The following is a 23,802-nucleotide window of genomic DNA, read 5'->3' as shown; positions in this document are numbered from 1 at the left end:
AGAGAGAGAGAGAACCCCCCCCCCCCCCCCCCGACCACAGAAGGCAGGGACGGTCTGCCAGCAGGAGGCAACTTCAGCAGCACTCGCAGAAGCCAAGCATTTCTCCAGCTCCCCGCCGCCCTGTTTTCTGCAAGGCTCTGTCTCCTTCCCGCCAAAGGTCTCCCGGGTCAGCCCCCAGGACGGCAGAAGTAAACCCTTCGGGCGTGCCTGCACGTACCTCATTGCCATAGAGTGGAAAGCCAACCAGGTCCTCCCTCTGGGCGGCAGGCGGGCAGAGAGAGGGAGGCAGGGGTGGAAAGAGGGAAGCTGCCGGCCTCGGCGCCTGTCAAAAGAAGAAACAGCTGTTGCAGGGAGAAGGGGGCCAGCCAGACCCCACCACCACTGCCGCCACCGCCGTAGCCCGTGCAGTCAGGGGCTTTGTCCCCGCCGCCCCGGGAAACGGGCTGTTGATCATCGGGGCTGTTGACTCAGAGACATGCCACGGCACAGAAGCTTCCTCAGCCCGGCCGGCCCAGCCTCCTGCACCCCGCAGCTCTGCAGGCCCAAACTAGGACCGGGGCAGCGCGCAGGGAGGCCGCGCGCACACACACACACACACACACACACACACACACACACACACGTCACCTACTCCCTGGCACGAGTGGGAACCGCGGAGTCTAAACAGCCCCAAGTGGCTACCACCAGCCAAAGAAGTCAAAAATAAAAATAAAAGAGAAAGAAAAGAAAAACAAAAGGAGGAGGAAGGGGGCGGGCAGGGCGCGGAGCGGCTGCGGGCGGCTCCCAGCTCACCTCTCCTCTACATCGTGAGTTACTTGCTTCGGAAGTTGCTTTGTTTGAGTTTTTCTCAGAAGGCCAGGCCGGCCCCCTCGAACCACTCAGAGAGGTCAGTCCGTGAGGCCCGGCCCTTGCTCTCGGGCCTAAGGATGCTTAACCCTTCCCACACCCACCTCTGCTCCCTAAAATAGATTTTTTTTTTTCCCAGCCCGAGGGAACCTCCGGAGAGTGGGTTTTCAAACATCCAAACAGCCACAACTTAATAATAAATAAATAAATAAAAACCAAACCGATGAAGTCATGCTCCGAGCTCCACTGTGTCAAGCGGAGAATGGAGAGGGCTTGGCTGCAGCCCCCATCCCACCCCCAGACACACGGCCGCTCCCCCAACGAGCCCCAGACGCCTCCCCCAAAGCACTGTCTGGAAGCCCAGACTCAGAGGGGAGACCCACGCCAGACAGGAAGGAGGCGAGTTCTAGTCCCACCCTGAGTTCCCACCGAAATCAGCCCCTTCCTCCCTTCCTCCCACCGCTCCCCAACCCCCTGCCTGGAAATGCAGCCAAACACTTGCTCAAGTCTTTCCTGCAATTCACGCTGAACCCATGCTTCCCCAACTAGATTCTTGTTCCACCTCAAAGCTACAGCCCCAGAAAACTGGACCTCAGCTAGCAGACATGACTGGAAGATTCATCATCCCCCAAGGTGGACACAGTTCCCAAGCCTCAGCATCAGAACACACAAGTGGAAGGGCCTGGAGGGAAAGTACAGAGACGCTGGATATCTGCTTCAAAAGCGTGTGGCCATGAGTCAAAATCCCCAGGGACCCACATGTGCCAAAAAGTAGCTCTGCCCTTTTTTTTTTAAATGTAGGAGTACTGCTATTTTTATTCAGCCGTTGTTTAAGCTGATTGAATTGGTAGCCCTGCTTTCTGCACCCTTTCACCCCACAAGCGAGTTCCAGCCACGTCACACCGCCAGGGGCTGGTGGGAGTAGCACTGGAAATGAGAGCAAGCCCTGGACTGGAGCCATAGCACAGCGGGGAGGGCATTTGCCTTGCACGTGGCTGACCCGGGTTCGATTCCCAGCATCCCATAGGGTCCCCTGAGTACCGCCAGGAGTCATTCCTGAGTGCAGAGTCAGGAGTGACCCCTGTGCATCGCCAGGTGTGACCCCAAAAAGCAAAAAAAAGAAAAGAAAAAAAAATGAGTGCAAGCCCAGGCAACTGAAAAAAGCTACATGGACGCCATGGTCAGGGATAGTGACCCCCCCCAACACACACACACACACACACACACACACGTACACACATACACACCACCACCGCACGAGCACGTCTGTGAACTTCACGGCCAGCAGCACCACGGCCAAGTGCGCCTCCTCCCCCTCCCCCCGTGAGCGCCCCTGCTAGAAATTGTGGGAGCACAGGAGCCAGGCATGCGAGCAACCCTCTGTCATCTCGTCAACAGCAGCGGCCACAAAGGGAAGGGAGACAAGGAATAAAAACCTCACGCTGTTGGTGCTGGAGCGATAGCACAGCGGGGAGGGCATTTGTCTGGCATGAGGCCAACCCGGGTTCGATTCCCAGCATCCCATAGGGTCCCCCGAGCACCTCCAGGAGTCATTCCTGAGTGCAGAGGCAGGAGTAACCCCTGGGCATCGCCGGGTGTGACCCAAAAAGCAAAATATCAAAAACCAAAAACCAAAACCTCACACTGTTTGAAACACACAACTCCGGCAGGTGGAGCTGTCGAAGCAGCAGGGCGCCATGAGCAACTGGTGACCGTGACGCTATCAGCGTTGCCCCCCCTCAGACTGACTGGTCATGCTCATTTTGCGCCCCCCCCGCCCCCAGCCCTCATCTGCAGTGTTAAAGGCAGGAGTGGGTAGGAAAAACAGGCGTGGGAATCAAGGAGGGGGTTCACGGGGAGGGGGATGGGGAACACAGGTGTGTCTGCATGGTCCAAATTCATCACCGGTGTGCCTTCCCCGGGTTCGAGCCAAAAGGGGGTGCATGCCTGGCGTGGGTGAGGCCCCGGGCCCACTCCCCGGCACCTCACGCTCCCTTGACCAGATCCCTGCCTGCTGGCGGCTCTTGTCCTGAGCACGGAATGCAGGGCTGCAGCGTCTTCCTCTGGCCGCCCCCGCCCCCCACCCCCCACTCCCCAGGGCCCAGCTCTGCGGTTTCCCTGGGGGCTCCAGGAGGACACAGCACGTTCGCTGGATGGTCCCACTCTGGAATCTCAGGAATCTGGGCCTAAGGTGCAGGGAAGGGAAGATGGAGTTTCCAGGCCGGATTCCGATGGTCCCTTCGCTCGGGGCTTCCTGTGTGGGTTTACTTGGGTTTTTGTTTTTGTTTTTGAGGTTTTGTTTTGTTTTGTTTTGGGTCACACCTGGCAGGTGCACAGGGGTGACTCCTGGCTCTGCACTCCAGAATGACTCCTGGCAGTGCTCGGGGGACTCTATGGGATGCTGGGAATCGAACCCTGGTCAGCAGCGTGCGAGGCAGACAAATGCCCTCCCCGCTATGCTGTCGCTCCAGCCCCTGTGTGTGGGTTTACGTGCGGGTCTCCACAGCAGCAGACTCTCCCGAATCTCATGGGGCCCAGGCATCACCCACAAAATACCTGCCGGGGCTTGTTCCGGGTCCTCGGATGGGGGCTCCGGGGCTGATGCTTCTCTCTAGCTGCCACTGGGGTGGGCAGAGTCTAGTGGGTCAACCACAGTCCGACTGCCCCCCCCCCACCTCGAAGGAAGAAGACTCGGCTCTCCGGGGTCTCACAGACCTTTCTTCCTTTCCCAGCTGTGTCTCTGCTCTGGGTCTCACACTCCGGGCTATGGGGGTGCAGGCTGGTGGGCCTCCTTCCCGGAGGGGCGGACGGCAGAGTGGTGGAGCCCCGGGCACGTGGCTCTGCCCAGCCAAGCAGGCCGGAGGCCGCGCCCGGGGAAGCGTTTGCCTGGGCCCAAGCCAGAAGCCCGCAGGCAGGGCCAAGTATGCCGCCGCCGGGGAACCGCCTGGCTTCGGGTTCCAGGGTCACTTCCTGCTGTGGAACGTGCCGTTTCAGATCGCACCTGCTTCTCGGGAGGGCGTGAGGATGAAATGTTCTTGGCAGCGAGCACCAGACACAAAGGCTGCAGGTCGTCGCTTCTCATTCACTCTCAAAGGCATCTGGCGATACCGACTCTCTTACATAGATTTATGCATTTTTTTTTTCAGTACCCAGTTTGGAACCCAGCATCTCATGCACGCAAGGCACGTGCCCTACTGGGGCGTGTGCCCCTAAGAGATGGTCACTGTATTATTTTTTTTGGAGGGGGTGGGGGTTGGGCCCACGCAGCAGTGCTCAGGGATGGCTCCTGGTCCTGTGCTCTGGGAACTCTCCGTGGTGGTGTTCAGGATGGGTCAGATATGGCACTGGGGATCGAACCCAGGTCTGCTGCTTGCGAGGCAAGTGCTTTACCTGCTGTACTATCTCTGTGGCCCCAGCACATTCATTTTTGCCTGTGCTTGCAAGTGATAGAACAGTCTGGGTGGTTTCTCTCTGTGTGTGTGTGTGTGTGTGTGTGTGTGTGTGTGTGTGTGTGTGTGTGTGTGTGTGTGTGTGTGTGTGTGTGTGTGTGTGCGCGCCTGAGGGGCTCTGACCGCACAGCAGAAACAAGCCGTCACTCCAGGCCACACTGCCTGGCTGGAGTCTTTTTTGGTCTCTTTTTGCTGTGCAATCCTGCTCCACCTCCCAGGGCTGCAGACATGGGTCTGTGTGGATGTGGGTCTCTGAGACATGGTCTGTGTGAATGTGGGTCTCTGAAGACATGGTTCTGTATGGATGTGGGTCTCTAAGAACATGGGTCTGTGGGAATATAGGTTTGTGTGTGTATGGGTCTGTGAGAATATAGGTCTTTGGGGGGGGGGGTCTATGTGTTTGTGGGTCTATGTGTGTGGGGGTCTGTGTGTGTGTGTGGGTCTGTGTGTGTGTGGGTCTCTGTGTGTGTGTGTCTGTGTGTGTGGGTCTGTGTGTATGTGGGTCTGTGTGTGTGTGCCTGTGTGTGTGTCTGTGTGTGTGGGTCTGTGTGTGTGTGGGTCTGTGTGTGTGGGGGTCTCTGTGGGTGTGGGTCTGTGTGTGTGTCTCTGTGGGTGTGGGTCTATGTGGGTGTGGGTCGCTGTGTGTGTGGGTCTGTGTGTGTGTGTGTGGGTCTGTGTGTGTGTGGGGGTCTGTGTGTGTGTGGGTCTGTGGGGGGGTCTCTGTGGGTGTGGGTCTGTGTGTGGGGGGGTCTGTGGGGGGGGTCTCTGTGGGTGTGGGTCTGTGTGTGTGTGTGTCTGTGGGTGTGGGTCTGTGTGTGTGTGGGTCTCTGTGGGTGTGGGTCTGTGTGTTTGGGTCTGTGTGTGGGTCTCTGTGGGTGTGTGTCTCTGTGGGTGTGGGTCTGTGTGTGTGTGGGTCTGTGTGTGTGGGTCTGTGTGTGCGGGTCTCTAAGGTCCACGGCCTCTCCCTTTCCTTTCTCTCAGCAGGGTGAGCGACCCCCCTACCCTCTGGCTCAGGCCCAGCCATCCCCCTCCCTGGCGCTGCAGGGGGAATCTGCACTGCAGCTCCCCTTTGGTGGAGGGCGGGAGGGGGGCAGAGTCCCAGCCTCTCAGAGCCCCACTCGGCCTCCCAGGGGAGGCCACACACCCTCGGGGAGAGAGAAAGGGAAAGAGGGTCACAGGGTGGCCCTGAAATAGAAAAGCCAGTCAGGCAGGGAGAAGCCGCAGCTTTCTCAGAGAAGGGCCGCCGCGTGCCTTCTCCCCTTGGGGCAAGAAAGTGGCGACTGCAGGGACGTGACGGCACCCCGCGGGAAGAGGGGAAGCTTCTTTCTCCCAGACCTGAGGACTGGACGGGTTTGGGCGGGAAAGGATAAATAATTTTTTAATTAAGCTAATAGCACTGTCGCACTGTCGTCCCGTTGTCCATGGATTTGCTCGAGCGGGCACCAGTAACGTCTCCATTGTGAGACTCGTTGTTACTGTTTTTGGCATAGCGAATACGCCACGGGGAGCTTGCCAGGCTCTGCCGTGCGGGCGGGATACTCTCGGTAGCTTGCTGGACTCTCTGAAAGGGGCAGGGAATCGAACCCGGGTTGACCTCGTGCAAAGCAAACGCCCTACCCACTGTGCTGTCGCTCCAGCCCCACTTAAGCTAACAGTAACAACAAACATAGGTGAGGGAGATGTCCAACAAAGGGCCTGAGAAAACCCAGGGGCGCCGTGCCACAGGCCCAGAGCGTCACGCCAGGCCTGTCACCTGAGCGAGCCCCACGGTCCCCAGGCAGACACCGAGGCAGCTGCTGCAGAACATTCCCCGGCCCGTTGGCCCCGGTCTGGCGGGGAGCCAGAGGGCCTGTTCCCACTCGCTCAGACACAGCAGGGCTGAGGCCGCACCCGCCCCGTCAGGGCCGGGAGGCTGTGGGCTTCCGAGGGGCAGTGCGGGGGCACGCGGCGGGCCAGGCCCACTCCATCCCGCCCCGCACGCCCGGCTCCCAGCCTGAGCTGGAGGCCGCTGGGGTTCCTCAGGCCACACACAGGTAGTCTTTGCGCAAAAAGAAACGGATCTGCTCACGGGTCGGGCGGGAGGGGGGGTGGCTGAGCTGGTTCCCTGCTGGACGGATGCTGAGAGCCGGCGTCCAGCCCATCCGAGGCCTGTCTCCGGACACAGCCTGCCAGCGCTGCCCGCTCGCTCTCAGCCCGACGCGGTGTGCCTGGGTCCCAGCTGCTGCCCTCTGCCCAGGAAGTGGGGCTCACCACGGACCAAACCCCACATGGATTAAACACGAGAAGAGCGAGGCCGGAGCCATAGTACAGCGGGGAGGGCGTCTGCCTTGCACGTGGCCGACCCGGGTTCGATCCCCAGCATCCCACAAGGTCCCCCCCAGCACCGCCAGGAGTCATTCCTGAGTGCAGAGCCAGGAGGAAGCCCTCCTGAGCCTCGCAGGGTGTGAACCAAAAGGAAAAAGGAAAAAGAAAATAACTTACTCCCAACTCCCCAAAACCTTAGGTTTCAGAGGCAGGAGGCAGCCCTTCATCAGACCCTTTCTGCTTTTTTTTTTTCTTTTTGGGTCACACCTGGCGACTCACAGGGGTTACTCCTGGCTCTGCACTCAGGAATTACTCCTGGTGGTGCTCAGGGGACCATATGGGATGCTGGGGATCGAACCCGGGTCAGCCGCATGCAAGGCAAACGCCCTACCCATTGTGCTATCGCTCCAGCCCCACCTTTTCTGCTTTTTTCTCGGGGGGTGGTGTGGGTACCACCCCAGTGGTGCTGGAGTTGCTCTAGCTCACGGGTGGGGGGCTGCTCAGGCAGTGTCGGGTCCCCTCCCGGGCCTCCTGCATGCCCAGCCTGTGCCCTGGCCCTCGGAGCCATCCCTCCGCCCCCTGCACACAGCTGCTTCAGGGGGATCCTTACCCAGGGCCAACACCCCACTGCAAGGCCGGAAGTTGGGAGCCCACCAGGTGGGAAGCCAAAGGGGCATGTCTGGGAGGTCGCTGATGGCCGAACGGGGTCCATCCATGCAGCCCCGAGAGCAGGAGGCTGTGGGGGTGCTGAGGAGGGGAGGGGCGGGTGGGAAGAAGAGAGATCCTGACAGGCCGGGTAGGCACCGTGCCCATGGCCGCCCAGACCTGAGAGGCAAAAGCAGGGAGGCACAGGCCAGGGCCCGCTGCCTGTCGGGTGTGGACAAGGTCACCCTTCAGCAACAGGGCAAGAAGGGCAAAGGGCCCCGGGGACAGCTGGCATGGACAGCCCCTGGCAACGAGGAGCCAGAGGCACTGGGTCATGGGGCACAGCCTCAGGGCAGGAAGTGACGTCTGGGACGGGCTGGGACAAGCCGAAGGGGTGGGGGTGGGGGTCTGCCAGATCCCCTCCTCTGGACTGACCGCTGGTGGTGGGGAGGACCCTGCCGAGGAAGAGGGGGAGAGCAGGGGGGTGCAAGGTGGGCCCAGAGGGGGCTTCCCTCGTGCAAAGGCAAGAGGTGGAGGGGGGCTGGGTCGGCGGTAAGATGGGGGGGGGGACCAAGGAGAACACTGACCTGTTCCAATGCAGAGCAGTCGGAGTGCAGGGGTGGGTGAAGCGGGGACAGGGGAAGCAGGTGGTAGAAACGGGGTGTGCTGCAGACCCACCCCCAAATCTTGCAGGAGGCGTCGCCCCACCCTGGCAAGGAGCTGCAGGATCTGAGAGTGCTTCAGGCGAGGGGGGTTTGTAATGTGCCCTTGCTTTCATGTTTATTGTTGTTGTTGTTGTTGTTGTTGTTGTTATTATTATTATTATTATTATTATTGGGAGGCAGGAGGATTGGACCACACCGGGTGGTGCTCAGAAGCTATTCCTTGTCCTGTGCTCAGGAGTGATCCCTGGGCAGTGCTCGGGGGACCCTAGATGGCACCAGGGATCAAACCGGGGAGGGCCACCTGCAAGGCCAGCACCCGCCTCTGTGCTCTCTCTCCGACCTGTAGGAGGAACCTTTGGAGATGGGGTGAGGCTGGGCGGGAGACGGGCAGAGAGCTGCTGGCGATGTCCAGACAGCAGGCACAGAGCAGCGCCGGGAGAGGAGACGGGGAGAAGGAGAACGGGGTGGGGGGGGGGACTGAGAGACACGAGCCGCTTCTCCGTGGGCCCTTTGTGGCTTCTGTCCCCCTTTGCTCTCTCTCTTTCACCCCTCCCTTCCCCAACCGGCCTGACGCCACCGTGGGTGGCACCTGGGTATGTTCCCCGCCAGGTGAAGGAGCCGTGGGAAACTCTCCAGACCTGCTCTGGGCTCAGACACGGGTGCGGGTGCCAGGGCCTGTCTCGGGGCAGCGCAGGCTCCCGTGTTCCGGGCATTGCTCGGCGCCCAAAGCATTGAGTTCACTTCAGTGGGCATGAGAAGAAAACCAAGAAGGGCCAGAGTTTCAGGGCAGTGGCCAGGGGCGCTTGCCCGGCACTGCGGCTCAACCGGTTTGATCCCTGGCACTGCAGACGGTCCCCTAAGCACAGAGTGATTTCTGAGCGCGGAGCCAGGAGTAAGTCCTGAGCACAGCTGGTGTGGCCCCAAAATTGATGAGAGGGGAGGGGAAGGGAGAGCAGGGAAGGGGGACAGTAGGGGAGGGGAGGGGAGGGGAGGGGAGGGGAGGGGGCGGGGCGAGGCGAGGTGAGGTGAGGAGAAGGGAGGGGAGGGGAGGGGGGGAGGGGAAGGGGAACAGAGGAGAGAGGAAGGGAGAGGAGAGGAGAAGGGAGGGGAGGGGAAGGGGAAGGGAGGGGGAGGGGGCGGGGGCGAGGCGAGGTGAGGAGAAGGGAGGGGAGGGGAGGGGGGAGGGGAAGGGGAACAGAGGAAGAGAGGAAGGGAGAGGAGAGGAGAGGAGAGGAGAGGAGAGGAGAAGGGAGGGGAGGGAAGGGGAAGGGAGGGGAGGGGGAGGGGGCAGGGTGAGGCGAGGTGAGGAGAAGGGAGGGGAGGGGAGGGGGAGGGGAAGGGAGAACAGAGGAGAGAGGAAGGGAGAGGAGAGGAGAAGGGAGGGGAGTAGGAAGGGAGGGGAGGGGAGGGGAGGGGAGGGGAGGGAAGGAGAGGAGAGGAGAGGAGAGGAGAGGAGAGGAGAGGAGAGGAGAGGAGAGGAGAGGAGAGGAGAGGAGAGGAGAGGAGGGAGAGGAGGAGGAGGGGAGGGGAGGGGAGGGGAGGGGAGGGGGAGGGGAGGGGAGGGGAGGGGAGGGGAGGGGAGGGGAGGGGAGGGAGGGAGGAGGAAGGAGGAGAGGGGAGGAGAGGAGAAGGGAGAAGGGAGGGAAGGGAAAGAGTGGGGAGGGGAAGAGAATAGAGGAAAGGAGAGGAGACAAGAGGGGAGGGGAGGGGAGGAGGGAGAGGAAGAGGGGAGGAGGGAGGGGAAGAGGGAGGGGAGGAGGGGAGGGCATGAGGGGAGGAGGGAGGGGAAGAGGGAGGGGGAGGGCATAAGGGGAGGAGGGAGGGGAAGAGGGTGGGAGGAGGGGAGGGAGAGGGGAGGGAGGAGGAACAAAGATGCCCACAGAGCAGTGCGTGCAGCTCTCTGCCAGCACCGTGCACGTCACAGAGATGTCAGGAATGCAGAGCATCGGGTCCCACAGCCTGGGGGTGCCCGGGCGCCCCGATATCAGGCGCGCTCCTGCGGGGTGAGGTGTGGGGCGCGGAGACGCCTGTGCCGGCGGTGCCCTGGCTCTGGCCGCTCCCCAGATTCCGCCCACAGGCCCCACAGGCGGCGAGTTGCAGCTGTCGGCTGAGGAGGCGTGAGGGGCTGGGTGTGGGTGAGTGTGAGTGGGGAGGGGGGCTCTTTCGCAGAGGAGGGGGGCTGCAGAGGGGAGCCCGGCGGGAGACAGCCCGCGGGAGTGCGGGAGAGGCAGGCCTGGCGCGCCCCCCTTTGTAGCAGTGAGCACAGCACAGATGCTCCCTCGGAGTGCTCCCTGAGCACACAGCCAGGAGGAAGCCCCGAGCACAGCAGGGTGAGCCCCCAAACAAAAGCCAGAAAGCAGGGCGTCCTTATCAGGCGACCCCCCGCCCCCCAGTCTAAGGCACCGTGGGAGTCCTGAGTGCCTCCCAGCCGGAAGACAAGACAGAGTTTGCATCTGGGGTCCGACCTCGACTCAACAGCCCCCCCAGCACACACACTGCCAGCCTCCTCTGAGCACCTCCTAGCCCCTCGCCCTCAGGGAGAGAGAAGGGGCCGGGTCCAGTGGGACACAGTCTGAAAGCCCCAGGGCACGTGAGGCCATCGCATGAGGAGTGGAACCGCCAGTCACCCAGGGAGTTTCCGACCCCTGCACGGTGCTGCCCCGCACGCCCAGCCACAGTCTCAGGGCAAAGACACACACACATGACACACATACACAACACACACGCATGCATGCACACTCACGCACACACACATGCACGTACACACATGAACACACACATGTACACACATGCATGCATGCACATGCACATACAGAGACACACGCAATGTGCACACATGCACATACACACAAACACATATGCACACGTGCACACACGGACACATGCATGCACACATACAAGCACACCCACGCACACACATGCACACACATACATGCACACACATATACACGTACATGCACACACATGAGCATACACACGCGTACATGCACACACGCGTGTGCATGTATGTACACACACATGCACACGCACACGCACATATGCACACAAGCACACACGCATACAACACACACACAGAGGAGCAGTGTTGCTTTCAGAGCCAGAGATAGGTGCTCGGGCTCCAGAGACTCCAAGAAGAGACAGAGACGCTTCGAGGCGGAGCAAAGAGGGTCTGGAGAGTCTCGGGCTGGATCTGGGGGAAGCGTGGGGAGTCGCCTCCTCAGCCTGCTTCCTCCTCCCCTATGCGGCTGTGGAGATCACACCCAGGGGATGACACATGTGACAGGTCACATGTGCCCTGTGTGAGGCGTGTGTTCTCTCAGGGAGCCACGCCCCCAACCCTAAAGAAAGGACCTGGAACCAGCAAGAAAAAGAACCTTCCTCTGGGAGGAAGAAGTGAAAGCTGTTTGTTGCGCTTTGGGGGCCCCACACCAGCGGTGCTCCTGGCTCAGTGCTCAGGGCTCACTCCTGGCAGAGCCTGGGGGACCCTGTGCAGTGCCGGGTGCTGAACCCGGGCCGGCCACACACACCATCGCTCTGCTGGAAGTGAACGGTTTTCCCTCTCCCCGCCGCCCCGTTTCCTGGTGTCCTGCCAGAGGCAGAGTTTCCCTCTGAGAGGCAGCTTCCCGTCGGCGGGACCCCCCTGGCCAGCACGGTTCTCCAGGGCACGCAAGCGGGGGACACACCTCTCAGGCTCCCACAAAAGCCAAGGTCCCCGCCGCCCCTTCTAGCAGCAGCTCAAATGTCAGCTCCTCCGCCCAGCCTGCTCTCTCTGCGCTGTTCTGTCAGGACACACGTTCCCCACACGCCGTGAGCTCCGCTTCCAGAACGCACCTCGTCTTGTTCCTAAGATCCGTGACCGAACCCGCCTCCTCTGATGCCGTGGCAGTCAGAACCAACCCTTCCTGTGGCCCACAGGGAGTGACAGGAGCCGACACGCCGACGGTCCCTGCTGCCTGCTCTGTCACAGGGCTCGACTCTGGCCTCTCTCTGCCCACACCACCATCGCCCACCCCCGAGAGAAATGTGGCCACCCCGACCGGTGCCCTCAGAAGCCGCCGGGAGGACCCAGACTCGTGTGCAGAGCTGTTGGCGCTGGGATGGGCACAGAGATGAGTCAGAGCCACACCCGGCACACAGCAAGCCCAGGGGGCCGGGAGGACACCGTGTGCTCCCAAATCCCAAAGCTTGTCTGCAGAGCTGGGCTGGGCACGAGGTCGGGGGTGCCCTGGAGTCCTGGGGTTGGCCCTGCTCCTCCCTCCACAGGGTCATGGCTTGGGTCCTTCAGTGAGACCCACTGGTCACGCTTGCTCTTTGCACAGAAACTCCACCCCCCAATCGAGAAGTTTTTTCCTACTTTTTTTTTTTCTTTTTGGGTCACACACCAGTGATGCTCAGGGGTTACTCCTGGCTCTGCACTCAGGAATTACTCCTGGTGGTGCTTGGGGACCATATGGGATGCTGGGGATGGAACCCAGGTCGGTCACATGCAAGGCAACTGCCCTAACCACTGTGCTGTTGCTCCAGCTCTTCTATTTTTTTTTCTTTTTGGGTCACACCTGGAGATGCACAGGGGTCACTCCTGGCTCTGCACTCAGGAATGACTCCTGGCGGTACTCAGGGGACCATATGGGATGCTGGGAATGGAACCCGGGTTGGCCGCGTGCAAGGCAAACGCCCTCCTCGTTGTGCTATCGCTCCAGCCTCTCTCCTATTTTTGAAATCAAGAAAGTGCTCTTAAAATCTGGCCGTGACCCAGTTCATCCTTGGCACTATGCATGGTCCCCCAAGCACCGCTAGGGGTCAGTCCTGAGCACAGAGCCAGGAAGAGATCTTGAGCACTGCCAGGTGTGGTCCAACCCTCCCCCTCCATCATGCTCAGTACTGGGGTGTTTGATGGTCTGAGAAGGTTGTTCTCAAAGAAGCCCACCCACGCAAGCACCCACTTCCTTTTGGATTCTGTCAGGTTACAGCCCTGGTGCCTCTCTCTCTCTCTCTCTCTCTCTCTCTCTCTCTCTCTCTCTCTCTCTCTCTCTCTCTCTCTCTCTCTCTTCTCTCTCTCTCTCTCTATCTCTCTCTCTCTCTTCCCCCCTTTCTCTCTCCTCTCCCCCTCTCTCTCCCCTTCTCTCTCTTCCTCTCTCTCTCCCCCGTCCCTCTCCCTCTCTCTCTCTCTCCCTCCCTCTCTCTCCTTCTCTCCTCTCCCTCTCTCCCCCTCTCTCCTCCTCCTCCTCCTCTCTCTGTCCCCCCTCCTCTCTCTGTCTCTCCTCTCTCCCTCTCCCCCTTCTTTCTCTCTCTCTCTCCCCCCTCCCTCTCTCTCTCTATACTGTTTACAATGTTCATATAGAAGAGTTTATGCAAAAAACATTCCAACACCGCACCCTCCACCCGAGGGTCAGCTTCCCTCCACCATGCCCCAGTGAGCCCCCCACCCCCCTACAGAAACATGCTTCCTAGTAAAGACGAGTTTCTGTTGCCTACAGGTGTTGTTGGTCCTTTACCACGTAACTCTCTGTCCCACCTTATGAGAGAGATCATTCTGTGCCTGACCCTCCCCTTCTGACTTGCTCTCCAGACTCGTCCACACAGACATGCAAGTTTTCATCTTTTCTTGCAGCTGAGTAATATTCCACTGCGGGTATGTCCCGCGGTTTCTTTATCCAGACATCTGTTCTCAGACACTTGGGCTGGTTCCCGATTTTGGCTGTCATGAACAGTGCTGCAATGAACACAGGATGTTCTTTTCTGAAGAGTGTTTTCTGAAGATTTGGGGGGCCCTTGGGGTAATAAATACACAAAAGTGGAGTTGCCAAATCATATGGAAGCTCGATTCCTAGTTTTCTGAGACAGGTCCAAAAAGGCTGAACCAGTGAACATCCCCCAGCACTAGATGCGGGTCCTTCACACACACACACACACACACACACACACACACACACACCCGCCCTACCAACATAGGCTGTTTTCATGACAGTTTCATTCTTTGTGATCTGCGCCAGTCTCACTGGTGTCAGGTGATATCTCATTGTGGCTCTGATTGCAGTTCCCTGAGTGATGCTGAAGACTCTCTCATATGCCTTTTGGCCGTGTGTGTGTGTGTGTGTGTGTGTGTGTGTGTGTGTGTGTGTGTATTTGTTGTTGTTCCATTTCAGTGTTTTCTTTTTATGTATTTTTGTTTGGGGGCTCTCCCAGCAGTGCTCAGGGGTTACTCCTCGCCCTACACTCAAGAATTACTCCCGGTGGTGCTTGGGAGACTATCTGGGACGCCAGGAATCCACCCCAGGCCAGCTGCAAATGAGAGAAGCTTCTGTACGAATGCTCCGGCCACTCCCTATTTTTCACATCAAATGACAGATGAAGGTGTATGGCTTGTGGACTGAAAATGTGGAATTGACTCTTAGCACATGCCTTCAGTGTATTCTAGAAGGAAACAACTTTCACACAAAACGGGCCTGCATAGAAAGCGCCCCTACGGGGGACAGGACTGGCTGGCACCTTTTGGGGGTTAGTTTATAGGGTAATGTCTCAGCACCTGCTTTCAGGGCCCAAAGACACAAGCTCACTCAGTAGGAAAAAAAATGTTTACTGCCTATGGTTCCCGGGGTGAAGACGCCTGCCCTGTGCCCCGCTGACCTGGGCTCAGAGCAGCCCCCGAGCGAGCACAGAGCCAGAGCAAGCCTCAAACAACAGAAGGTCTATCTCCAAAACCAGGAAGAAAAGTTCCTTAGAGGAAGGGGCCTGGAGGGGCTGCATCCAGGATACAGGGCTTGTGCCGACCACCTGCCTTTCAGGACCATCAGTTCGGAAGTGTGTGTGTGTGGGGGGGGGTGCCCTCAGCGCCTCCTTCCCCTCCTCCTCCCCCCAGCACATCTCTTAGTGCCAATGGCTGGGGGCTCCCCGGCCTTCACTGCACCCCTTGGACAGATCAGGAATTTCTCTTAGCTGCTCTTAAGGTTGGTTTTTCTTCCTGTTCACAGAACTTCTCTTGTAATTAGATGACTCGAGCATAAAAGCATAAAAGGCCTTTCAAGAATTCATCGCTAATGATAAGTTTCCTGGAACCCGAGCAGGAAGTAAACATTTGTATAAAACAAAGAAACAAGCATGCAATAAAGAAAATAAAATGAATTTTAAAAATTAAAATGAAAACAAAAAGAGGGATTGGGAGGTAGAACAGGGTCAGGACACAGGCCTGGCAGGAACATCTCCTGGTCTGATCTTTGGCACCACCACACACACACACACACACACACACACACACACACACATACCACACAACACACATACACACATATACACACACGCACACACATACACATGCACACACGTACACATACATGTGCACACACATGAACAAACACACATGTACACACTTGCACACACATACACCACAAGCACACGCGTATACACATACATGTGTGTGCACACACGTTTGCACACATGTGTGCACACACAAACACACATGCACACACGTGCACACACACACACATACACAGCTGGGTGTGGCCCTGAGAGGGCCCCTGGCATCACAGGACCTCAGCAGCTCTTCACCCTCAGGCCTGAGCATTAGCTGACCATACCAGGAGTGGCCCCTGGGACCCCTAAGCACTGCTTGGGAGCCCCCTGCAAAAACCAATAGTAATGAAACCAGCAACTCAAGCTTCCATGGGTCAGTTCACTGCCTGCTCTCGGTTTCAAATTCTAACTTTCTTGCCAGGTAACCCTGGATAAATCATTTAACATCCCTGAGCCTCAGTTTAATCATCTGTAAAATCGTACAGCATTGCCTTACACCTGGAGGTGTGGGAAAGTCACAGGACAGGACTGCCCCCAGTGCCTGAGAGACAGCAGGGTCCCTGCCCCCTCCACAGGCAACAACAGGGGTTAAGGTTTGCATTCAGAGGGACAGGCCTGGGCGTGGTGCCGAGGTAAGTCTCTAGAACCTTCGGGACTTGGCTCCTCTCTCCTGGGAAATGAAAATAGCACAGAACCTAACGCTGATCAAGTGTCCAATAAATGGCAGCTACTCACTTCCTAAAAATGACTCCTTCTAGAACATTCCAATACGCCAACTCTGCATTCCATGCGCTGGGGGTTGAGGGAGGGGGTGGCCCTCAGCCGTTCCCACCGGCTGGGATCTCCACACAGTGCCACAGGCAGAGGGCGGGGGGCTGCACTCGCTGCTACACAAGGAGGGGTCCCAGGCATGATCCAAGACGCCTCAAGACTGGAGTCTGGGCTTGGGGGAACCAGGAACATCCCCCACTTCCTCGAGGCCCCTCAAGAACCCGCAAGTCAGGTCACTGCCTCGGCCTAAGCGGGGCCAGGGGGTGGGGTCTCTTGTAATTTGTGAAGCAAATACCACCAGAGCCTCCTCAGCAGCCCAGTGGGGGAGACTCCAGTGGGGTCCTGCAGGAATCAGCCCACGGGCGCCTGCTCGGGCTCCAGCCGGAAGCTGATCCTGGGCCCAGCCCACACGCACCTCCAGAGAGACTCTGCAGTTCAAGCGGGCGTCCGGGGACAGCGAGGGAGGACGCCATCCCGGCCTCCAGCTGTGGGATTCCGAGGGCTCCCCGCCCGGCTCCCCAGACCACACCTCTCTGGAGGACCCTTAGCCACCGTGTGGGCAATGCCCAGACTCCAGGCGGAGCTGCCGTCCATGGTGCTCTCACCTCCAGTGCTCATCTGTGTCTGGCAAAGCCCACTGAGGGGGGCGCGCATCAGGGGCTTCCCTCTCCAAGCCCCTTGCTTGTTTTCCCAGTGGGGCTGGGCGGGGGCAGAGACTTGCTCATCTCTGCTACCCCCGGGATGGAGGGGACTGTGAGGTGAGGGCTGCAGGTGAGCGGAGAATTGCACTGGCAAAGGCGCCAAGCACCCTCACAGGGGACCGATGAAGCTGGCGAACACCGCCGGGCACCATGAGAGCAAGTGGCTGTCTGGACAAGCGGTTTGGGTCCGAGGCTGGCACCGCCACCTCTTGGCTCTGAGGATCGGACTCTGCTCCTGCAAGGCAGCTGCCCACCCCGCCCCCCCGGCCTGGTGCTGCCCCCCCCCTTCCTTCAGACCCTCAGAGATGTGGCCTTGCAGCCTGGTGGGCCTTTTTTCTTCCACCGTGGAGCACTTTGGGCGGAGAAGTGGCTCTGAGATTTTCCCATCTCTGGGCATGCTTTCCGAGCACTCAGCGCTGGAGCACCCACAGGCGGGCTGTCCCAGCCACAGGACTGGTCCCTGAAGCTGGTGGGGAGCTGACACACTGGGCCTGGGCCAGGAAATGTCGCACCAGGGGGCACATTCTTGCTATTCGACCCATTGTCCACTCCCTGGCCCTCTGCAAGGAGGGATGCCCACATCACTGAGTCACTGTCACTCTCATCCCATTGCTCATCGATTTGTTTGAGTGGGCACCAGTAACGACTCTCATTGTGAGACTTATTTGTTACTATTTTGGCATATCTAATATGCCTGGGTAGTTTGCCAGGCTCTGCCATGCGGGCAAGATACTCTCGGTAGCTTGCCGGGCTCTCCGAGAGGGGCGGAAGAATCGAACCTGGGTCGGCCGCGTGCAAGGCAAACAAACGCCTTACCCACTGTGCTATCGCTCAAGCCCATGTCACTGAGTATTCCAGTAAAATACAAAAGGACCCAAGCATTGAATGGCCCCCTGCACAACTTTCTAGAACCTTCCCTCTGTGTCACAGAGAACATTCCAGGGCTGGGTGGGAGAGGCACGCTGTACATAAAGAGGTCTGTGTCCAGTGGCCAGTATAACCTCATCCCCAAAGCATTGCTTGGGAGCGACCCCCAGGAAGCCCTTGCGTACCTTAGGGTAGGACCCCCAAAACTAAAAGCCCAAAGCTGTGTTCTTGGGCTCTGGCTGCAGGGGGAGGGTTTGGAAAGGGGGTGAAGACGGGAAGAAGCTCTATCTCTCCACCTGCTCTGGGCTACACAGGATGAGGAGGGGGTGAGGAGGGTTGGGCTGAGGAGGGGGCTAGAATGGCCAGCACCCCACAGTGTCAGTGGGGGCTCCAGTCCTGGTCTCTGCAGTTCCAGGGAAAGTTCTGGAAGCATCTCCTTGTTTCCGTTTGTTCGTGGTGCTGGACATCAGAGCCAGGCCTCATGCACCCAAGGCTGAACTACACCCGCCAGAGCCTGTATCCTAAAAAGGTATTTAACTTTACTGGCGGTGGGGGGCGGGGGGAGGTTGGGCTACCCCTAGCCGCACTCAGGGGCTAGCCTGGTGCTCGGGGACCAGGTGTAGATGGAACCAGGGTCACCCAAAGCAGCGTCCGACCTCGTGAACTGTTGAAAAGTGCCCCGCCCCCCACCCGTCACCCCAAGTGGAGGGGAGAGGAAGGACGGGCTGCCAAATTGAACTTGACCTCAGGCAAAGCCCCTCTGCTCTCAGGCTGCCTGCCCTTCTTTAAAAGAAAGGTGCTGGCACAGCCTGGTGGTTTTCAGACGGGTCCAGGGAGTGTCGCCTCGTCCCCCAGGGATACCAGAGAGGAGGTGAGGGCAGGAGACCAGGTCGCCGCTCCTTTGGATAGATGTTCCCAGCCTGTTTGTTGAGGGACTGTCTTGCTCCCCTGGGCTTGATGTAGGCGGGCAGGCAGATAGGGAAGCCCCCCCCCCTCCCCTCCCCAGGCAATGGCAGTAAATCTCCTGGGAGTAACAGCCCTGGCCTCCTGGAGAACTAACTAACATTCCATGACAGGCCTTGAGGAGGCTGGACCCCCTACAGAGATGATAGCGGAAGAAATAGAGACAATTAGGGACCTCAAAGAGATTCACCAGAAACCTCCAAAGCTGTTCCTTTGACACCTGACCAACCCCCATCCCCAGAAAAACTCCAGAGTAGGGCATCCTTAAGATATAAAAACCAGTCTTAGGGGGGCTGGATCGATAGCACAGCGGTAGGGCTTTTGCCTTGCACGCGGCCAACCGGGGTTCAAATCCCAGCATCCATATGGTCCCCTGAGCACCGCCAGGGGTGATTCCTGAGTGCATGAGCCAGGAGTAACCCCTGCATCGCCAGGTGTTGACCCAAAAAGAAAAAAAACAAACAGTCTTAAAGGCCAAGTCAAGGCTTCTCCGCCTTTGGGGAAGCCTGCACTCTCCCTTGGGTGCATTACTCCTCTCTCTCTCCCTCTCTCTGTCTCTCTCTCTCCTCTCTCTCCCCCCTCTCCCCCTTCTCTCTCCCTCTCCCTCTCTCTTTCTCTCCCCCCTCTCTCTCCCCTCTCTCTCTCTACCTCTCTCCCCCCCCTCTCCTTCTCTCTCTCTCCCCCCTCTCTCTCTCCCTCTCTCTCCCCCTCTCTCTCTCCCCTCTCTCTCCCCCTCTCTCCCTCTCTCTCTCCCTCCCTCTCTCTCCCTCTCTCTCTCCCCCACCTCTCTCTCCCTCTCTCTCTCCCCCCTCTCTCCCTCTTTCTCCCTCTCTCTCCCCTCTCTCTCTCTCCCTCTTTCTCTCTCTCTCTCTCTCCCCCCCTCTCTCAAAACCTCCAAATAAAATCTGTTTGTCTTACTTCACTGCTCGTCTACTCCTGAAATTCTTTTCTGCGAGGAGAGACACTAACCCCTACAACCTGGGTCAGGCCTGGGACCAGCCTCTCCTTTCCCGCAAAGAGCAAATCCTCGCCCCAGCCTGAGTCCGTGGCTCCCTGAGAAATCAGGCGGCGGGGGTCAACTCCCGTGCCGGGCAGACCAAGTGGACTTCAGGTGTGGCCTGACGGCCACCTGGTGGGTCCGGCGGGTTCAGGCCCACGCGGAGCTGGGGCTCATCGCAGACTTGACGAGTCCCAGTCTCCACGGCCGGCCCGGGGGGCGGAGGCAGATGGGGAGGAAGTGACTGTCTTTTTCCTCCCTCCTGCACACAAGTCACCTAGAGGGGCCCGCTGACATCAGGCTGGTGGGTTTGGGCTAAAGTTTCCTTTTGCTACAGGAAACTTTTTTTTTTCTTTTTAAATGACTTGACTTGGACCATTTCCAGGCAGAGATTTTAAAATCCCTTGAATGTAACCTACCGTTGCGGAGGACTTTTCAAGCCAGTGTGAAGGAAGCACGAGGCTTACAAAGGCAGTTGTCTATTGTATCATCGTGATTTAAAATATTTGGCTGTGGGTCTGAGAACTAAATAGCACAGGGGGTGATGGCGTGTGCCCTGGACGTTGGCAAATCTGGTGTTCCCGGGGTCCAAGGGTGGGAGAAGCAGAGGGAGAGACTGGAGGGGAAGGGAAGAGGGAGGGGGAAAAGAAGAAAGATGCGGAGAGGGAGGGGAAGAGAGAGGGGGGAGGGGAGGGGGAGAGGGAGAGGCCAGCATGCCTGGTGTAGCACCGGGGACCCCAGGGTACCACTGGGGTGGCCAAGGTAACCCCCAGCACCACATCCTTGGGCCATCCCATGAGGAGGATTGGGGATTGATCCCCAGCAGTGCTCAGCCTGGAGCACTGAGCTTGGAGTGGCCCCTGAGCCTGGTTTGAACCTTCCCACACAAGGAGCAAAAAAAAAAAACAATTCTGTGTGGTTCGTGGTTCTCCTTACACAAAGTCCCCAGAGGAAGTCAAGCCAAACTGACAAGGACAGAAAGTAGAAGAGAGGTGACTGCAGGCGGGCTGGGACTGGGAAGGCGTTGCTCAGAGGGTGCCCTGTCTGCTGGGGGTGACGGAAACGCTCTGGTGACAGTTACCCCAGTTACCCCAGTGCAAGAACGGTGGCAAATGCAACTCAGTTGTAAATTCCGGTTGCTCTGGAACAGCCAATTGCTTGATAATACAGTGTATCATCATAATAAAGGGGAACAGACCTGCCCCGCTGGGCTGAGGGGGCCCAGTCAGTCGTGCTGTGGGGTCTCGACCCTGAGATCCAGTGATCCCTTGAACCTTTTCACGTCTCTGCACCTCCCACACCTCCCCCAAGGAGCACACAGGCCTTTTCTCCGCAGATCGAACGCTATTCCATCCCGTAAACCTGGTGCTCGCTGACACGCTCCAGAACAGCATCGCTGTGTCTTCCGGAAAGCTAAGTAAGACACTCTCAGCCCGAAGAATCAAGGGAGCCGGCTCCAGGGCACACCATGCTGAGCCGTCCCCTTCTGGAGACGAGCTGTGGACTGTGCTCAAATACACTTCAAGTAAAGACAGAACCAAAGTAAATCCTCCAGGGAACCTCCGAGCAGCTGTCTTGGAAAAACTCAAACGCCAACAGAGAGAGTGTATGAGTGTATGGGTAGAGAGAGAGGGGGGAGGGAGGGAGAGAAAGAGAGAGAGAGAGAGAGAGAGAGAGAGAGAGAGAGAGAGAGAGAGAGAGAGAGAGAGAGAGAGAATGAAATTTTAGCACTCTGGGCAGCAGCCCATGTTTTTTCAAGACTGACATTCACAGCAGCTGGGAAATTTGACTGTGGCCGAGAATTTCTATCCCTTCAGCTTCTGGAAATATCCTTGCGGGCGCCGGTCCGAAATCCAGAGAGGCCCTCAATTGCCTCCAGACCTTCCCACCCCGCACATCACAGGTTTGACAAATATTTAAAGGTAATCAGTTTGGGGGCTGGATGATATAGTACAGCGGGAAGGATATCTGCCTTACACGTAGCTGACCCGGATTCAATCCCCGGCACCCCATCTGGCCTCCCCAGCCCTGCCAAGAGTGAGCCCCGAGCACAGGGCCAGGAATAAACCCTGAGCACTGCCCGACTGCCCGTGTGGCACAATAAAACCAAAAAAGAATTGCTTGCCGGGGTGCCTCCGTCCTGACCACAGGCACCCACCTTTGCGGGCTCCCGGTCAGGGCTAGTAGCTGGAGGGTGCAGAGGAGAAGGTGGTCCCCAAGATGGGGAGGCTTGGTGAGGGTGGGTGGGGGTTGAGGCTCCTGCTGACTGGATCCTCATGCTGGGGAAAGACCCCGCCAGCACGCGGAGCCCTCAGGAAGCGCCTGGTGGTGCGGGGCTGAGGGTCTGATGCCCAATGGGAGCTTAGGCGCCTTGCCCTGCATCCGAGATGCCATGAGCATCCTTAAGGGAGCTCATGCCAGCCACCCAAGCAACAGTGGAGGGTGGAGCCGGGGCTGCTCGGGCTTGGCATACAGGGACAGTTCTGCAGGGATGGGGGGGAGGGGACCCCAGCTCAGGATTCAGCAGCTGCCACCCAAAGGGTCAGCCGGAGCAGGGTCCACAGCACTTGCCCCTGCCAACCGCCGTCCCTGGTCAGCTGCTCGGTTTCCCCATCCACAGCCAAGACTCCGCCCCCGTGCCCGGCCAGGGCTGCTCCCAGTCCTTGGGCAGACCCGCAAACAGGAAGGAGGAAAAGCACTTGTTTCTCTGCAGCGAGGGCTGGCCGCAGAGGGGGACAAAGAGTGCCGGATCTTTCCAGCCACCACCAGGATGCCAGGCCCGAGGAGTGGGCACGGTTTGGCGGGAATCTGGCTGGATCTCCTGCACCACCCCAAAGCATTCACGGGGGGTCACACGCCTGGTGCTGGCAGATGAGGGATCCTGGACCGGACTTTGAGGCACTAGACCAGGCTTGCTGTGTGACCCCAGGAATGCCCTGCTTCCCCCTCAGTGCTGAGTGAGGGGGCTGGGGGCTGTGCCCACTCCCTGCATCCCCTCTCTAAGGCCGGGGCGCTCAGGGGAACAGCCCCGTCTCCTTGCTGGCACCTGGTGCCCACATCTCTGCCTGACCACGCAGCCCTGGGAGAGTCTGGCATCTCTCTGTACGTGTTACCCCACCGTGTGCCACAGGAAGAACCATCCCCCGTGCCCGGAAGTTCTGGACCACCGTGAAAGGCAGGCGTCCAACAATCCCTGGAGGGCACAGGCCCATTTGACTTTTATTCAACTTTCAGGGAGATTCCCCAGTTTGCCCGTCAGTCCACAGGGCAGGCTGAGCCCAGAGAGTCTGTGGGAGCGACAGCCCGGAGAACGCGCAGCTGAGCAGCAGCTGGTACCCAGGTGGCAAAAGAGGAAACGGCGGAAGTCAGGAAGTTCCTTGACCAGGGCCAGAGCGGGAGGGCACGTGCCTTTGCACGAGGCCGACCCAAATTCGATCCCCAGCACCCCATGGGGTTCCCTGAGTCCCACCAGGAGTGATCCCTGTGTGCAGAGCCAGGAGTAAGTCCTTGAGCACTGCCGGGTGTGGCCTCCCAAACAAAAACAAGTTCTTTGAGGCTGTATCCCAAAGCGGATGCTGTTGAGGCGGGGGGCGGAGGGGGGGTCAGCCGCTGCCCCGGGCACCAGAGGAGGCCTCCAGCTACATCCAGACACAGGGGCCGGGGAAGCAAATCCAGGCTCTCTGATCCTTCTGGAGAGTGGAGCAGGGAAACGGCCGACGCTGGGCTTATAGCCATCCCTCGGCCCACTCTGAACCTCGGGGACGAGGAATCTGCACGGGCGTGGGCCGAGCTCAGGTGGGGTGGTGGCACCACCCCCTCCGCTCCTATACCCGGGGCTCCGCTGGCAGCGGCAGAGCCCCGACACCCCACGAATGTCCTTACGGGATCTCGGAAACTGCCTCTGAGCGGGAGGGCTCAGCGAGAGGCTGCTTCCTGCACAACTTCCTGCCACCCGCACCAGCGGCCTGGCTCCCCCCTCCTCGGCCTGAGGGGGCTTCCAGAGCCTGCTGGGCTTGCTGCAAGAAGCCTGGGGGGGCCCCTTCCCCACTCTCCCAGGGGGGCCCTTGGCCTCTGCTGCCCGTTCCTCTGACGGAAACAAGTCCCTCTTGCAGCCTTTCACAGGGACGGCAGAGACAGAGCAGGAAGCCAGGAGGGCACGGGCTGGCCAGTTACAGCCCTGACGCAAATGCGAGCTCCGGACGGGGCAGGAGCCCCCTGCAGCCACCCCTGGTGGTCTCCTAGGACTGTGTTCCACGTGGACTTACGGATTGCTGTCCTCCAGGACCCCACAGCCTGTTCCCCAG

At 59.0% G+C, this 23,802-nt stretch overlaps 1 protein-coding gene across 4 annotated transcripts in view; it reads right to left on the bottom strand.

Annotated features, from left to right (window-relative positions):
- GGTA1 (glycoprotein alpha-galactosyltransferase 1 (inactive)) overlaps window positions 1-23,802 on the bottom strand; it is a 76,436-nt gene that overhangs the window by 34,498 nt on the left and 18,136 nt on the right. For 3 of the 4 annotated variants that reach the window (XM_055136253.1, XM_055136243.1, XM_055136258.1), the window contains exon 2: window positions 218-322. The gene's annotated coding sequence lies outside the window, so the exon portion shown is untranslated. Of the gene's footprint in view, window positions 1-217; window positions 323-631; window positions 765-23,802 lie in introns of those variants that run through there. The other variant, XM_055136248.1, reaches the window with a different exon arrangement.

This window comes from Sorex araneus, chromosome 1 (genome assembly GCF_027595985.1).
Source record: "Sorex araneus isolate mSorAra2 chromosome 1, mSorAra2.pri, whole genome shotgun sequence".
In the NCBI taxonomy this organism is placed as follows: Eukaryota; Metazoa; Chordata; class Mammalia; order Eulipotyphla; family Soricidae; genus Sorex; species Sorex araneus.
Note: the sequence above shows the minus strand (reverse complement) of the source record. Positions and strands in the feature narration are given on the sequence as shown.